This window comes from Triticum dicoccoides, chromosome 7A (assembly GCF_002162155.2).
Source record: "Triticum dicoccoides isolate Atlit2015 ecotype Zavitan chromosome 7A, WEW_v2.0, whole genome shotgun sequence".
Lineage (NCBI taxonomy): Eukaryota > Viridiplantae > Streptophyta > Magnoliopsida > Poales > Poaceae > Triticum > Triticum dicoccoides.
In genome coordinates this window covers 218,381,954-218,398,763 of record NC_041392.1, presented here as the reverse complement: position 1 = coordinate 218,398,763, position 16,810 = coordinate 218,381,954, and positions in this window count along the sequence as shown.

The following is a 16,810-nucleotide window of genomic DNA, read 5'->3' as shown; positions in this document are numbered from 1 at the left end:
AGCCGCAAAACGGCAAAAAAAAAAAAAAGACTACTCTTGCGACATAAGAGTACTCAGATGACTGGCTCCAGCCAGCATTCAAAGATGGGCCTCCTCTTTGATCTTCGCAACGACGACGATGGTCGGGGTCGCTGTGTTGCGGAACACTCTCCCGTTTCGCTCCTTTCAAATTTTCAACGAGACAAGCATAATAACCAAGATAAATCGCCTTCTTGATGTGGCCTCCATAGAGGGTCGTTTTGAGCCACCAATCATGAATAGAGACATCGTGCCGCCAAGCCACCGTAGATTGGCCGTGAATGCCGAGCCAAGCGATGATTTCATTCCAAACTTGGGCGTTGAATCTACACTGGAAGAGAAGGTGAGCAGCTGACTCCTGAACCTGCTTGTAAAAGGGGGTATAGGCCGCAATTCGGTCATCCCTGCAGTTTCAACTGATCGGCCGTCCACACGTGATTTTGAATGATCAACCAAGCAAAAAAATTGCACTTTGGCGGAGCCCAAGTCTTCTAGATCCTGGTAAAGGTCGGACTGAGAACTTGTCCCGCAAACTACGTCATCTAAGCGGTGGCCACAGAATATTCATCACTAGAAGTGAATTTCCAATGTATCATGTCCTTCCTGTCCAAGCTGACAATAACATATTGTAGCATCCACCAAAGAGTGGCGAACTCCTAGATATGGGTCAAAGAGAGGCCCTGACTAGTGTCGATCTGCCTTATCCAGAAGTTGTAATCAAGTGCCTTGCTGACCAAACACACCTTTCTTTTAGATATCTCAAAGATTTTGGGCGCGACATCTTTGGGTCGGAGACCATTAAGCCATGGCGATTCCCAAAATTTTGCCTTTTTGCCATCACCAATGGTCACAGTCGTGAATGACGTGAATAGATCTCTGTCAGCATCACTACAAGGTGTCTCCATTCCGGCCCAAGTCTTAGGGGGGTCGGCCCACTTGAACCAAAGCCAGTGAAGTCAAAGAGCGGTCGCAAATTTCTTGAGGTTTAGCACACCCAGGCCGACATAAATCTTGGGCTTGCAGACTAGATTCTAGTTAACCTTACATTTGCCGCCATACACCTTGTCGCGGCCTGCCCAAATAGGCATGTCTCAGGCTATCGATTTTCTTCCAAACTTCAACTGGGATATCCAGAGGTGTTAGATGATAGATTGCTATGGTCGTGAGGACCACTTTGACCAAGATGATGTGTCCAGGGGCAGCCACATGCATAGCCGACCAAGGTGGGAGCTTGCCCGCAATCTTGTCCTCAAGGTACTGGAAATGGATGCACTTTAGCCTCGTGACTGAAAGAGGAAGGCCAAGGTACCGCAAAGGAAAAGAGGTCCAGACAGCAGGGAAGGCCCGAAGGATGTCATCAAGGTCGATGTTGGCACAAGGATGGGCGCAACCAAACTTTGGTTACAGTTGGTGACAATGCCGGGGACATCACCAAAGGAGTTTAGTGTCGAGGCCAGAAGCTGAATGTCTTCTTTGATTGGTGCAACGAAGGAGCGTTGTCCTTCTCGCCCGCAGCGGGACTTTTCCAGCGCTTGATCTGGGCCTTAAACCTCCCCTCGGGTTCGTTCCAGTTTGCGGGATTTCAAGTGTCTGAACCTATCCGAACACTTTAAGTGAGCAGCATTGGATGACTAACAATGTCTGGGCCATTTGACCCGAACATTTACATTCAATTGGTGATTTGCATTGGAGTTGACCTAAGCTTATAACGATCAACGTTATACACCTCAACGTCCCCTTCCAACTAAAACATGTTGGGGACACCTCGAAGTTAAGGACAACTCCAATGTGGTACATCAAAACAGACACACCAAATGTTTGCGGACATGTCCGGACGTGTCCGGGGACAGGCGAGCGGTAGTTGGCCATCCAACCATATTCATCAAATGTTCGTCCCTTGTCCAATGAAGAGAGGAGAGAAGGGGGGAGAGAAGATTTGTGAGTGGGTCTAAGGTTTGGTTGTAGCGTGTCCAAGCTCCCCCAAACCACTTCCACATTTGATACTCCCTCAATTTTTATATACAAGGCCACAAACTCAAATTACAGGTACCAATGTAAAATTTAATGTCTGCTTTGAAAGTCAGTTTTTCTATCTGTTTACTGGGATCATTAATACCCCACATGCATGCAAGAAAACTGAGTGGAGGAAGTAGCTCACTTTCATTATGACTGCATGCATGCAACTATTAAACAGGTTGCTAGTACGAGAAAATATCATTAATTTTGCCTCGATTACTGTTGATGGCCTTATATAGATGCGAAATGTATATTTCATAGTGGTCTTGTATATAAAAATGAAGGGAGTACCTGTTTGTGGGATTTTGGACATTATCCGTGTCCACGGACATTTGATGTACCCCGTTGGATGATAAAAGGTGCCTGAACCGCCCACTGTAAACATTATAAGCGATTTGGTGTACCCGTCGCACATGCCCTAAAAGTTAGCATGTAGGTTTTCTCTTTGATTAAAATAATCTCATATACCTTCTTGTGAGTGGGGAAACGGGTCGCATGTATCCATGGTAGAGGCGGTTGGACCCTCTCGATCAGGCGACACGTGGTGCAATGAATCTCAAAGCAGTCGACCAAGCTATCTCCTAGTTCCCATTAACAAATATTGATTTTGTACATTTATTTGCCTCAGTTCATTCTCCTGTGCGAAGATTTATGGAGCGGGTCACAACACCAACCTCTACTAGCTAGGCCATCGCTGACGCAATCAAGCAGCAGGCGGTGCCGAGAGCGGGGCGGCGACGTGGTGGCCATGGAAGGAGCGACAATGGCTCCATGTGCGAGCCCTTGGGGCTCTAGGCCATCCCTGACGCAATCAAGCAGCAGGCGGTGCCGAGAGCGGGGCGACGACGTGGTGGCCATGGAAGGAGCGACAATGGCTCCATGTGCGAGCTCTCGGGGCGCCAAGGAGCGTTGTCGTCAACGGTGGGAGAGATCAACAAGGACTGGGCTACAGTTGTTGGGTAACGTAGTAATTTCAAAAAAATTCCTACGCACACACAGGATCATGGTGATGCATAGCAACAAGAGGGGAGAGTATTTTCTACGTACCCTCGTAGACCGTTCATGGAAGCGTTATATCAACGCGGTTGATGTAGTCGTATGTCTTCATGATCCGACCGATCCAAGTACCGAAAGCACGGCACCTCCGAGTTCTGCACACGTTCGGCTCGGTGACGTCCTCGCCTTCTCGATCCCAACAAGAGGGGCGAAGTAGTAGATGATTCCGGCAACACGACGGCGTGGTGGCGGTGTTGGTGAAGAACAATCTCCGCAGGGCTTCGCCTAAGCGCTATGAAAACTATGACGGAGGATAAACTAGAGGGGACGGGGTTGCCGGCACATGGCTTGGTGTTTCTTGATGTGTCATGGGTACTAGCCCTGCCCCTCTATTTATATGTTGAGCCTTGGGGTCGAAACTTGGAGTAGAAGCCTCCACAAAGTCGGTTTCACCCGAAAGGCAAGAGTCCTTTTTGGACTCCAGGGCCAGACACCAGGGTTCCCGGCGTCTGGACCCAGACGCCAGGGACCCTGGCGTCTGCCCCCTGGACTCCGCAAAACTTCCTTTTGCGCTTCCAAAAACCTTGTGGGCTTTCCCCTTTGTCCCAAATAAAGTGTTCTAGTACCCAAACATTTCGGGAAACATCCGAAACCCCTTCTAGTGAATTCCAGAACCCTTCCGGAGTCCAAACACTATTATCCCATATATCAATCTTTATCTCCAAACCATTCCGGAGTTCCTCGTCATGTCTGTGATCTTATCTGGAACTCCGAACAACATTCGATCACCAACATACATAACTCATAGTACTATATCGTCAACGAACGTTAAGCGTGCGGACCCTATGGGTTCGAGAACTATGTAGACATGACCGAGACACCTCTCTGGTCAATAACCAATAGCGGGACCTGGATGCCCATATTGGCTCCTACATATTCTACGAAGATCTTTATCGGTCAGACCGCATAACAACATATGTTGTTCCCTTTGTCATCGGTATGTTACTTGCCCGAGATTCGATCGTCGGTATCTCAATACCTAGTTCAATCTCGTTACCGGCAAGTCCCTTTACTCGTTCCGTAATACATCATCTTGCAACTAACTCATTAGTTGCAATGCTTGCAAGGCTTATAGTGATGTGCATTACCGAGTGGGCCCAGAGATACCTCTCCGACAATCGGAGTGACAAATCCTAATCTCGAAATACGCCAACCCAACAAGTACCTTCGGAGACACCTGTAGAGCACCTTTATAATCACCCAGTTACGTTGTGATGTTTGGTGGCACACAAAGTGTTCCTCCGGTAAACAGGAGTTGCATAATCTCATAGTCATAGGAACATGTATAAGTCATGAAGAAAGCAATAGCAACAAACTAAACGATCAAGTGCTAAGCTAACGGAATGGGTCAAGTCAATCACATCATTCTCCTAATGATGTTGAAAGTGCGTTATATCGACTAGAGGGGGGGGGGGTGAATAGGCGATTTTTATGAAAGTCTTCAGAACATGGGAGTTTTGAAGACAAACGATAAAATTGAACCTATTACCATGCAGCGGAAGGTAGACTACACTAGGCAGACCATAGTCAAGTATTCAATGAAGTGAAAGCACAAAGACTAATAGCATCTAGGTAGTAGGGATCAGGTAGGAAGATATTGTGAAGCCAAACAGAACACGCAGTCACTCAGTGAAGACAAATGATAGAGCAAACATACAATGACTTCACAAGGAGTAACAGTAAGTAAAGTGAAGTGAAGATGAAACCAGTGACTCGTTGAAGACAATGATTTGTTGAACCAGTTCCAGTTGCTGTGACAACTGTACGTCTGGTTGGAGCACCTAGGTATTTAAACCTTAGGACACACAGTCCCGGACACCTAGTCCTGAACATGCAGCTCAGGACACCCAGTCCTCACCATATTCTCCTTGAGCTAAGGTCACATAGACCTCGCCCAATCACTCTGGTAAGTCTTCAAGGTAGACTCCCAAACCTTCACAAACTTTGTTCACCGGCAATCCACAATGTCTCTTGGATGCTCAGAACGCGACGCCTAACTGACTGGAGGATGCACAGTCCTCAAGTGTAATAAGTCTTCAGATCACACAGACAAGAAGACTTAAGTGATGCCCAATTCTCTCTGGCTCTGGTGGTTAGGGCTTTATCCTCGCAAGGAATTCTCTCTCAAAGGCTTCGAGGTGGGTTGCTCTCAAACGACAAAATCCGTACTATCAATCTGAGCAGCCAACCGTTTATGGTTGTAGGGGGTGGGCTATTTATAGCCACTTGGCAACCTGACCTGATTTGTTCGAAATGACCCTGGGTCAGTAAGGAACTGACACGTGTTCCAACGGTCAGATTTCAAACTCACACGGCAACTTTACTTGGGCTACAAGCAAAGCTGACTTGTCCGACTCTGGACAAGATTCGCTCTCATAGCCTTCACTCGAAAACATAGGTTTTTGGTTTAGGCATCACTTCAGTCATTCTGACTGGTTCTCTTGGACCCCACTTAACAGTACGGTGGTTCCTATGACTCAACACAAAAAGAAAAAGAACTACGAAAGATCTAAGTCTCCAAGCTCCATAGGCTTCATATAGTGTCTTCTCTTGTCATAGTCTTCAATGTGAATATCTTCATATACCACCTTTGACTTCAATGTCTTCATACATTTTTAGGGGTCATCTCTGGTAGTAAAACCAAATCAATGAGGGACTTCTACCTGTGTTATCCTGCAATTCTCACAAACACATTAGTCCCTCAACTAGGTTTGTCGTCAATACTCCAAAACCAACTAGGGGTGGCACTAGATGCACTTACAATCTCCCCCTTTTTGGTGATTGATGACAAACCAGTTGAAGTTTTCAACGGGGAATATAATCTGTGAAATTGTAAAGGATAAGGAATTGTCTTCATAAGTTGCAAGGGCTCCCCCTGAAGATGTGCATATAAGTTAATTTGCTTTTGGAATGCAAATGCACATGGCAGGTTGTACTTGTGGAGATCCACTTCAACTTATGATGACAATCCACTATGCATGTGAAAGTATATGAAGATAATGACATGCATAATGGAAAATGGACGTCTGCAGAATGAGCTAAGTGCGGAATTTATCGTCGCACATGCGGAATTTATCTTCGCAAACAAGGTGGCAAATAAGTAGCAGACGACCATCTAGTTTATGTGTTACAACTCATAAGAACCAAATGTAGAAAAAACGAGAGTTGTAAGCACGAAGCAAAATATAAAGCACCCACCCATATGGACCCGCTTGAAGACTATCAATCTCATATGCTTCTCCCCCTTTTGTCAGTAATGACCAAAAAGGTTTGAAGACATAGAGCCTCTAATCGTTCCCATGAGGAGTAGGTGAAGTAGCAGGGTTGTTGGTGTTGTTTGGCGGTGCAGAAGAGCTTGGAGGTGCTGAAGGAGGTGGCGGTGAAGTAGCATCGTCTTCTTCCTCAATAATTTTGGCAGTCACTGTGGTAGCAGATGAAGAGAACTCAGAGTCTTCAAGGGATGGAGTTCCTAGCAGCACAGCCCTTCGAGGAGGTGTGGAGTCAAACTTGAATCTCTCAGAGAAGCCATCCTCTTGAAGATCAGCTTCAGAACACATCATCGTGAGCCCTTTCCATGTGCGGCGACAGGTTTCATGGGCAACGAAAGCATTCTTGGTGGCAAGATTTCGAGTGCGATTAACATCCACCAAGAGGCTTTTCATCTGACGCTTCAGCCAGTCATGATGCCTATCATGTTTCTGATGTAGAGCCACAAGAAGCTCTCGGTCGTTGAGAACACGAGTGTGCTTCTTGGGTCTTGGAGCAGTGGCACTGTCAGTGGCTTCAGTGGAAGCAGGGTGTGGTGCACGTGTAGTGCCAGCCAAAGGATACACCCGAGAAACTGCTTCAACGCCTTCAATGTTCTGAGTAAAACTTTGATGGTCTGCATTCTGAAGACTTAGAGGTTGCTTGGCAGGCTCAGAATATATGGCTTCAGTAGACATGTCCATGTCAGGTAAGAAGATCTGATGGTTGCGGGCTGAGGGCTGATACGAGATGGCGGAGTGTAGCTTGATCAGCCGCATGACCCAAGGGGCGTAGAACTTCAAACCAAACAGATCAATGCCTGATGCAGCAAGTTGGCGTATGAAGAAGTCCTGTGCATTGAAGCATTTGCCATGAAGTATATAGAAGACCAAAGTCTTCATTGCACCCTGAAGCTTGGCATTTGGAGAGCGCCCTTTGATAGGCCAGAGAGTTCGCCTGATGATGTGATAGATGGTTCTGGGCAGGTACTCAAGGTCTTCAACGAAGAACTCTATGGGATACGCAACATCTTGGGGCAATGGCTTCATCATGCTGAGCATTTGACCCATATCAGGTTCTGGCCGCTGAAAGATGCTCTCAATAGCTTCAGCATGCAGCTGACAGCCTTGCTCGAAGAGATCGCCAGGAGTGGGCAAGCCAGTGAGCTCAATGATGTCAAATGCATTGGCTTCGTGATGAACATTGCCAGTCATCCACTCCAGGACCCAAGTGTTCGGATCTCTGCTGTACCCTTTGATGTGAAGTGTGGCATAGAATTGTAGCAGCAGCTCTTCATTCCAATGCTCTTCAGCAGTAACAAACTGCAGCAGTCCAACTTCCTTGAAGCAATCTAAAGCTTCTTCCAGACAGGGCAGACCAGCTATAGCTTCAACGTCAAGGTGCTTGTGTGGGAAAATATGACCTTGGTTGTAAAGAATGCAAGAGTAATAGCTTCGCTGAGGATAGCTCGAGAACCGATCAGATGATATCCTTTCCCTTGAGTAGGGGTTCCTGGAGCTATTGAAGAACGTGTTGTCTGCCCTGAAGCCATTGATGTTGAAGGAGCGAGGTGCTGATGCAGGACCTGGAAACCTTGGCAGTCTTGGGATTGGCTTCTGGACATGAGGCCTGTGCTCAACATGATAGTTGAATTGGGGACCGGCAGCAGACTCAGGAATAGAAGTGGCGGGATCAGTGGCTTCGCTGTCTTCTGAAGCTTTTGCTGGGGAGGGCTCCACATTAGCTTCATTGTTGGTTGTGGCAGCCTCAAGATTTTCATCCTCCACTTGACTAGCTGGAGGGTCGGTCACAGGCACGTTCTCCTGGAGAACTGCTTCTTGGTGGAACAGGGGAGTGGGATCTTGTGGTACTTCTTCTTCTGCGGCTGATGCAGCCGGAATGTCTTCAGCAGAGACTTGAGGCCTTGGACCTTTGCGAAGCCTACATAACGCAGACGACGCCTGTGGAGTTGGAGTGGGCTGGGCCTCATAGTCTTCTTCCTCTTATGGGCGATCTGCCCATGAAGCATCCTGTGCAATTGGCGTCAGTGGATGACCAATGCTGATGAGTTTGCTGTTTTCAAACTGAGGAAGGACTGCATCATCTTCTACATTGTCATGATGACCAATGTCTTCAGCAGCGATGGGATCAGCTGCTGCAATGTCTTCAGCTTCAGGAGCCTCTGTGGAAGCAGGCTCATGAACTGTCAGTTGACGTTCTGCGTCAGGATGAACCATAGAAATGGGTTCAACTATCAAGGGCTCTGTGGGAGCAGCCCGAGCTTTCTTGGTCTTTCTCTTTTTCTTGGTGGGGGCAGTAGGAGAGGCTTCAGAGTGTTTCCTCTTCCTGGCTTCAGCCTCAGCAGTTCTTGTCTTCTTGAGCTCTGAAGCTGTTGACCGGCTTTTTGGCTTCGAGCCAGTCAGTCTAGTTGGGAAGACAATCGGAACTGCTTCTTGCCTTGGTGCATCAGGTTCAGCCGTAGCAGGCTTCTTCTTCTTCTTTGCGGCCATCCTGGGGTTGATGCCAGGACGCCCAAGTGCCTTGCGCTTCTCAGCCTCATTATAGGCTTGCACACATCTGTCAGCCAGAGTATTCATGCGCTCACGCGAACCCTGAGCTTCTGCACGCTTCTTCACAAAGGCTTCCTTGAGCTCGTGCATCATTGTCTTGAAGTTCTTCACTTCTTGCACGCTGAGCTTGGCCATATGCTTCTTGAACTGAGCCTTTTCATAGTCAATCTTCTGCTTCAGTTCAACAATGCGCTGGGCAATAGCAAGTTCTGAAGCAATGGCGCCTTGGAAGGCGACACTGAGGCCAATGGGTAGCTGCAGATCTTCAAAGCTGATGTTTGGCGTGTCAAACCACTCGTCAATGAAGTTGTGGATGATGGTGACATCAAAGAGAGGCAGATCATTGAAGATTTCTGCTTCTTCTTTGAGCGTCATCTACAAGATCTTCATCACTTGACAGATCAATGTCGTCGTTGCGCAGAATGGCAGCAGCTGTTAGCTCTTTGCCAGTGTGAGACGGAGGCATCTTGGCCTTCTGGGGCTTGGAGACGCGTGATAAGTCTTCAGACTGCACACTGTCTTTAGGAGGTGCAGTTGCCAATGGCTTCGCCCTTGAGATTTTTGGTGAAGGGCCCGGCTTTGAAGCTTTTGGCTTCTTCAACTGCTTTGGCTTCGGCACTGCAGGCGCGTCATCAGACTCAGTGTCAGCTGCAGGCTCATTCACTGCAGTCCCTTGAACCAAGATGTAGGTGATGAGGCCTTCAAGGTTGGCGAAAGGACCGATGACATTGGGTTCTGCATGTCGCGTGCCATCTGCCCTTGGTGCTGAGGGACCAGGGTTGAAGTCTAACCCAAAAGTCTTCTTGTTCTGCTTCACTGAGTTCTAAGCAAACTAGAAGTTGCGCTTGAACAGATTGTCGTCACGACACCATAGCAGTGACGACGAGTGTGCATCAGCAGGCTGTGGTCCACAGACCATGCATGGATAGAAGCCTTGAGCAATGGCTTCATCTCTGGACCTGGGTAGAAGATTCTTGAATAGTATGTCTCCCCACGGTCTCATGATGGCGTTTTTCTCAGCATACTCCTGGGTCACAAATCTGTATTTGAACCATTGTTCTGCCCAATATCTTCGAATCCATTGGATTAGGGTCTTGCGCTGACTGTAATCCTCTTCAGGATCTGTCTTGTACATTTCTGAGAGTTCATCTGGCAGATCTCTGGAGGTCTCACCATGACGCTTTCTGCCACCCTTCCTTGCTGCTTTCTCTGAAGCCATAAACTTTAACCTGAAAGGCTTCAAGACGTTCAAAGGCTTCAAAGGTTTTCGTTTGCTGGACCAACAGGAACTGGCTTCGGGAGAATTTATGTGATGCTGTAAGAATTCTGCAAATGAATGCAGACTATGAGAACCGAAGGATTCTCCCACGGACATGTACCTGTGACAGCATTAAGGTGCGAGGGAAGGGGAAGAGGCCATATGCATTCTCAGAAGATTTTGAAGATAAATCAGTTTAGAAGACATTGACCTCATCGTGCGAAGACATTCACTCACAGATAAGAAGTTGGTTCCAGATTTGTACGAATCCACAGATCAGTACAAGTGAGGAATCTAACTACTTTGTGAAGCACAAGTGAATATACTAGGCATGTTATGAGATGCAGTATGAGAGAGATCTAGCTTGTGTGAACAGAAACTGCTTGTGGTAGAAAGTGACAAATCCATAGGATCAATGGCGCTGTAAAAGAGGAACTTTTATTTACCACACTAAGAACTGCTAGACGGAGTGTAAGATGAGGCCGAGCAGTTCGATCTTCCGTGCCCTAACTTGGAGACGAAGGACACCTACGGCGACGGCGGAGAGGACGATGTCCGCGGTCGGCGTGAAGACGGCGTCGGAGAGGTTGCGGCAGCGAAGCGCTTCGTCGCCGGCGTCGTCGAGGGCTAGCGGTGGCGCTAGGGTTCGTGCGAGGGTGGAAGAAGAGATAATGACCGCTGTGAGTGTGTATTTATAGGCACAGGGGTGGCACTGTGCTATTACATAGGTGCCCCTGGCGATTCGCATCTGAGGAACACGTGGCCATTATGCGGAATTTTGGGGTTTGTTCCACGTCCCACGCACGCCTGGATTGTCGGGTGGTCGTTCCTACTTCTCCGGATTTCATGTGGAGGAATGAGCATTGAAAACGGACTTAATGGTTGTCTCTGTATCTTCTGCTGACAAGGACGCAGAGAAGACATTCGACAGTTTCAATAGAATGCATATGACTTGGGGAGATAGAGTTTGAGATAGAAAGCATAGAGAGGTTAGGGTCCGATCACATTCACTTAGTTCAAAAAATTCAACACGAAGACATAGCTATAAGTGAATGCTGTAGAGGACAGAACACTAGCATATATATATATATATATATATATATATATATATATATATATATATATATATATATATATATATATATAATCAACATAGTGAAGATAATCATGAAAATATGTTGAGATCGAAGCCAAACCAAATGTGAAGACATTGCAAGGTAACGCCATGAGTGAAACACTTCAAAATAGAACGTTTGGTGGTGGCGTTACCCACCGTATAGGAAGTATTAGACCCAGACACGACGCACAATTATCGTGGCGCTCCGAAGTCAAATTCCACATTAATGTATTCACACTTAGAATGTATGTCTTTATTGATTGAAGATATACTTTACTTCATGTGTTGCACATCTAAGTCATCAATATGCATAAGGGTTAGGATGTGTGCCTGATCACAGGACATTTGAGGATTCCAGGATATTTAGCTCACACCATAACTTGCAAAACCTCTTCTCATCCAAGGGCTTGGTGAAGATATCTGCCAATTGCTCTTCAGTGTTTACGTGTATGTTATCAATGTCTTCCTTTACAACATGATCTCTGAGAAAGTGATGACGAATTTCAATGTGCTTTGTCTTCGAGTGCTGAACTGGGTTGTTGGCAATCTTGATGGCGCTTTCGTTGTCGCAGTAAAGTGGCACTTGCTTCAGATGAATGCCATAGTCCTTGAGTGTTTGCTTCATCCACAGAAGCTGAGCGCAGTAAGATCTAGCAGCAATGTATTCAGATTCAGCAGTGGAGAGAGATACATAGTTCTGCTTCTTTGAAGACCAACATACAAGTGATCGTCCCAGAAAGTGACATGTGCCTAATGTAGACTTGCGATCAACTTTGTCACCAGCATAATCAGCATCCGAGAATCCAACCAGATCAAACTCTGAGCCCTTTGGATACCATAATCCTAGAGTTGGGGTGTGAGCTAAATATCGAAGAATTCGCTTCACAGCTAAGTGATGCAACTCCTTTGGTGCCGCTTGAAATCGAGCACACATGCAAACACTAAGCATAATATCTGGCCTTGATGCACATAGATAAAGTAAAGAACCAATCATGGAGCGGTATACCTTTTGATAGACCTCTTTACCATTGTTGTCAGGACCTAGATGATGTTTGGCTGGCATTGGTGTTGTGAAGCCTTTGCAGTCTTGCATACCAAACTTCTTCAGGCAATCTTTGAGATACTTCTCTTGAGATATGAAGATGCCATTGCGTTGTTGTCATATTTGAAGACCGAGGAAGAACTTCAGCTCCCCCATCATGGACATATGATATTGCTCTTGCATCATATATCCAAACTCTTCACTGTACTTCTGATTGGTGCAGCCGAAGATAATGTCATCCACATATATTTGGCACACAAACAGTTCACCATCATATGTCTTCGTGAAAAGAGTGGGATCTAGGGAACCAGGTATGAAGCCTTTGCTCTTCAGGAAGTATTTGAGTGTGTCATACCAGGCCCGAGGGGCTTGTTTGAGGCCATACAGTGCCTTGTTGAGCTTGTATACCATGTTAGGATGTTTTGGATCTTCAAAGCCAGGTGGTTGTGCAACATACACTTCTTCTTCAATCTTGCCATTGAGAAAGGCACTCTTCACATCCATTTGATATAGAAGTATGTTATGATGATTTGCATAGGCCAGCAGTATGCGTATGGCTTCAAGTCTAGCCACATGAGCAAATGTTTCATCGAAGTCAATGCCTTCCACTTGAGTATATCCTTGAGCAACGAGACGAGCTTTGTTTCTGACAACTTGACCATGCTCATCTTGCTTGTTGCGGTATATCCATTTGGTGCCTATTATATTGTGCTTCCGTGGATTAGGACGCTTAACCAGTTCCCATATATTATTCAGCTCAGACTGTTGAAGCTCTTCTTGCATAGCTTGAATCTATTCAGGTTCCATGAAGGCTTCTTCAACTTTCTTGGGTTCTGCTATTGAGACGAATGCGAAGTGCCCACAGAAATTTGCTAGCTGAGTTGCCCTTGAACGAGTGAGTGGACCAGGTGCATTGATGCTATCAATTATTCTTTCAATCTGCACTTCATTGGCAACGCGAGGATGTACAGGGTGAAGACTTTGCTCTTGCTGTTCATTGTCGTTGTTGGAAGGAATGTCTTCAGGCTGAGCATTGTCTTCATGTTGATCAGGTGCTGAGATGATAAGTTCTTCTTTAGGATGAGCTTTAGAAGGTATAATTTCTCCAGTTCCCATTAGCTTGATTGATTCACTGGATGGAACTTCATCTAGGACATTTGGCAGTTGCTCTCTTTGTGAACCATTGGTCTCATCGAACTGCACATCCACTGTTTGAACCACTTTGTAATGAAAGAGATTGAAGACTCTGTAGGAGTGTGAATCCTTTCCATATCCAAGCATAAAACCCTCATGTGCTTTTGGTGCAAACTTTGAGGTGTGATGTGGGTCCTTGATCCAGCACCTTGCGCCAAATACTCTGAAGTAACTGACATTTGGCTTCTTGCCTGTAAGGAGCTCATAAGATGTCTTGTTTAGTAGCTTGTGAAGATAAACACGATTGATTGTATGGCATGCAGTATCAATGGCTTCGGGCCAGAATTTTCTTGGGGTCTTGTATTCATCTAGCATCGTTCTGGCCATCTCAATTAGTGTTCTGTTCTTGCGTTCGATGACGCCATTCTGCTGTGGCGTGTACGGGGCTGAGAATTCATGTGTGATGCCCAAGGTATCAAGATATGTATCAAGGCCAGTGTTCTTGAATTCAGTGCCATTGTCACTTCTGATGTGCTTTATCTTAGCGCCATAATTGTTCATAGCTCGATTGGCGAAGCGTCTGAAGACATCCTGCACTTCAGTCTTGTAAAGGATTATGTGCACCCAAGTATATCTAGAATAATCATCAACAATAACGAAGCCATAGAGGCAAGCAGTAGTAGTAAGAGTTGAGTAATGAGTGGGACCGAAAAGATCCATGTGAAGCAGTTCAAAGGGTCGAGTTGTGGTCATGATTGTCTTCGAGGGATGTTTGGCCCTCGTCATCTTCCCTGCTTCACAGGCACCGCATAAGTGGTCTTTCTTGAACTTGACGCCCTCGATGCCTATGACATGCTTCTTCTTCGCAAGGGTGTGGAGGTTCCTCATGCCAGCATGTCCAAGCCTTCGATGCCAGAGCCAGCATTCTGAAGCCTTTGCTAGAAGACATACTGCAAGCTGTGGTCCTGCTGAGAAGTCTACCACGTACAAATCATCTTTTCGATACCCTTCAAACACTAGAGACTTGTCAGATTCCGTTAGTACAAGGCAACGATATTTTCCAAACATTATGATCATGTTCAAATCGCAAAGCATTGAGACAGACATTAAGTTGAAGCCAAGGGATTCAACAAGCATGACTTTATCCATGTGTTGATCCCTTGAGATTGCAACTCTACCTAGACCCAATACCTTACTTTTACCAGTGTCAGCAAATGTGATGTGGCTCTTGTCGGATGGACGTAAGGTTGAGTCCATAAGAAGACTTCTTTTGCCAGTCATGTGATTTGTACACCCACTGTCAATAATCCATTCTGAAGACGCTGGTGTCGTACCCTACAGTGCAGTTAGGGGGATAGGCTTCACCAAGAGCATTGTGAAGCAAAAAACATTTGACGAACCAGTGGGTTATGAAAGCTTAGATCCAGGTTAGGACTAATAGGGAGAGTAGCAAGCGATTCAGGTACGAAGTACATAGTAAGACCATTTGGGCATTTGATCTTGCACCCTACAAGATGTTTTAGGTCCCCAGCAATAGCGTCAGACGATTTTGGTTTTCTGCTGGAGACCTTTCCCTGCAAAAGAGAGCTAAGCTTTCTTAGCCACCCACATCTTCAAGGGTGGCTTAGAAGCAATAAGTCTAAGTGCAGCATCTGAGAATTTTGGCTTTGAAGCCCTAGCAAACAGTCTTGCAGGCGGACAATAGTACTCATAAGAATAGGCAGAATAGTTCTTGGTCTTATGAACATGGCGGTTTGATGAACCGCTCTCATATTCATATGCCTGAGTATGGTTTCCCTCCAAAACATTTGCGTTAGTGCGACTCAGGTGAGTCCTCTGTCTGTATGAAGCCTTTGGACCGTATGAAGCCTTTGGTCTGAGGTTTGTCTTCTTCACGTGAGGTGTCATGAAGACATTCACAGGAAGATTTTCCAGACACCTTTTCGGAACCCAGATCTTCTTCATAGGCGGTCCATTCCTGCAGTTAGTTCCAATGTACCTGGCAAACACTTCACCATTCTGATTCTTAAACAGTATATAGTTTGCATCAAAGGATTCATCAATGATAATGGGGTTAGCACAAGTGAAGCCAGTTAGATTGGATGGATCTGCTGAAGGTTCCTTTGCAGCAACCCACATGGTTTTGGGGTACTGCTCAGGTTTCCAGTAAGAGCCATCTGCATTCATTTTCCTTACGAACCCAACACCCTCTTTCCTAGGGTTTCGGTTCAGAATCTGCTTTTTGAGGACATCACATAGTGTCTGATGCCCTTGAAGACTTTTGTACATCTCTGTTTCAAGCAATGTCTTCAACCTAGCATTCTCATCAGCAATAGCGGTGGTATCCTCAGCAAAGGGGTTAGTTACCACATCAATAGTTGAAGATATTGCAACAGTAGTAGCAGTAGAACATTCAGCAACAGAAGTAGCATTATCACGCTCAATGCATTTAAGACATGGTGGTTCAAATCCTTCCTGAGCGGGACTGATCTATTTGGCGCGAAGTGACTCGTTTTCCGTTTGAAGATCTTCACGAACCGCTCTCAATTTCTCAAGATCTTGCCTCCTTTGAAGATAATCATAGGAAAGCTTTTCATGAGTTGTTGAGAGAGTTTCATGACGACTTTCAAGTTCCTGATACTTAACATGAAGATTTTTTATGTCTTCAATTAAGGATTTTGATCGAGTCATTTCAGCACCTAACAGATCATCGCTTCTGTCTAACAGTTTTTGAATATGTTCCATAGCTTTCTGTTGTTCAGTTGCAATTTTAGCAAGTGTTTTGTAGCTAGGTTTTGAACCACAATCAGAGTCATCGTCACTAGATGTTTGATAGTGAGTAGTGCGTGTGTTTACCTTGGCACCACGTGCCATGAAGCAGTAGGTAGAAGCGGAGTAGTCTTTGTCATTTGCATCGGTGTCGGTGATGAAGTCATTGTCTTCAGTGTTGAAGATGGACTTGGCAACGTATGCTGTAGCCAGACTTGCGATGCCTGAGTCGGATTCCTCCTCAGACTCCACCTCCGCCTCCTCAGAAGCAGACTCCTCCTCTGAATCCATTTCCTTGCCAACAAACGCACGTGCCTTGCCAGATGAGCTCTTCTTGTGTGATGAAGACTTTGAGGAAGACTTGGAAGAATACTTTGAGTATATCTTCTTCTTCTTCTTGTCGTCAGAGTCATATTCCTTGCTCTTCTTCTTCTTTTTGTTCTCATTGTCCCACTGTGGACACTCAGAGATGAAGTGGCCAAGTTTCTTGCACTTGTGACATGTTTTCCTCTTGTAGTCATGAGCAGGAGCTTCATCATTCCTTGAACTTGACCGGGAAGACTTTCTGAAGCCTTTCTTCTTGG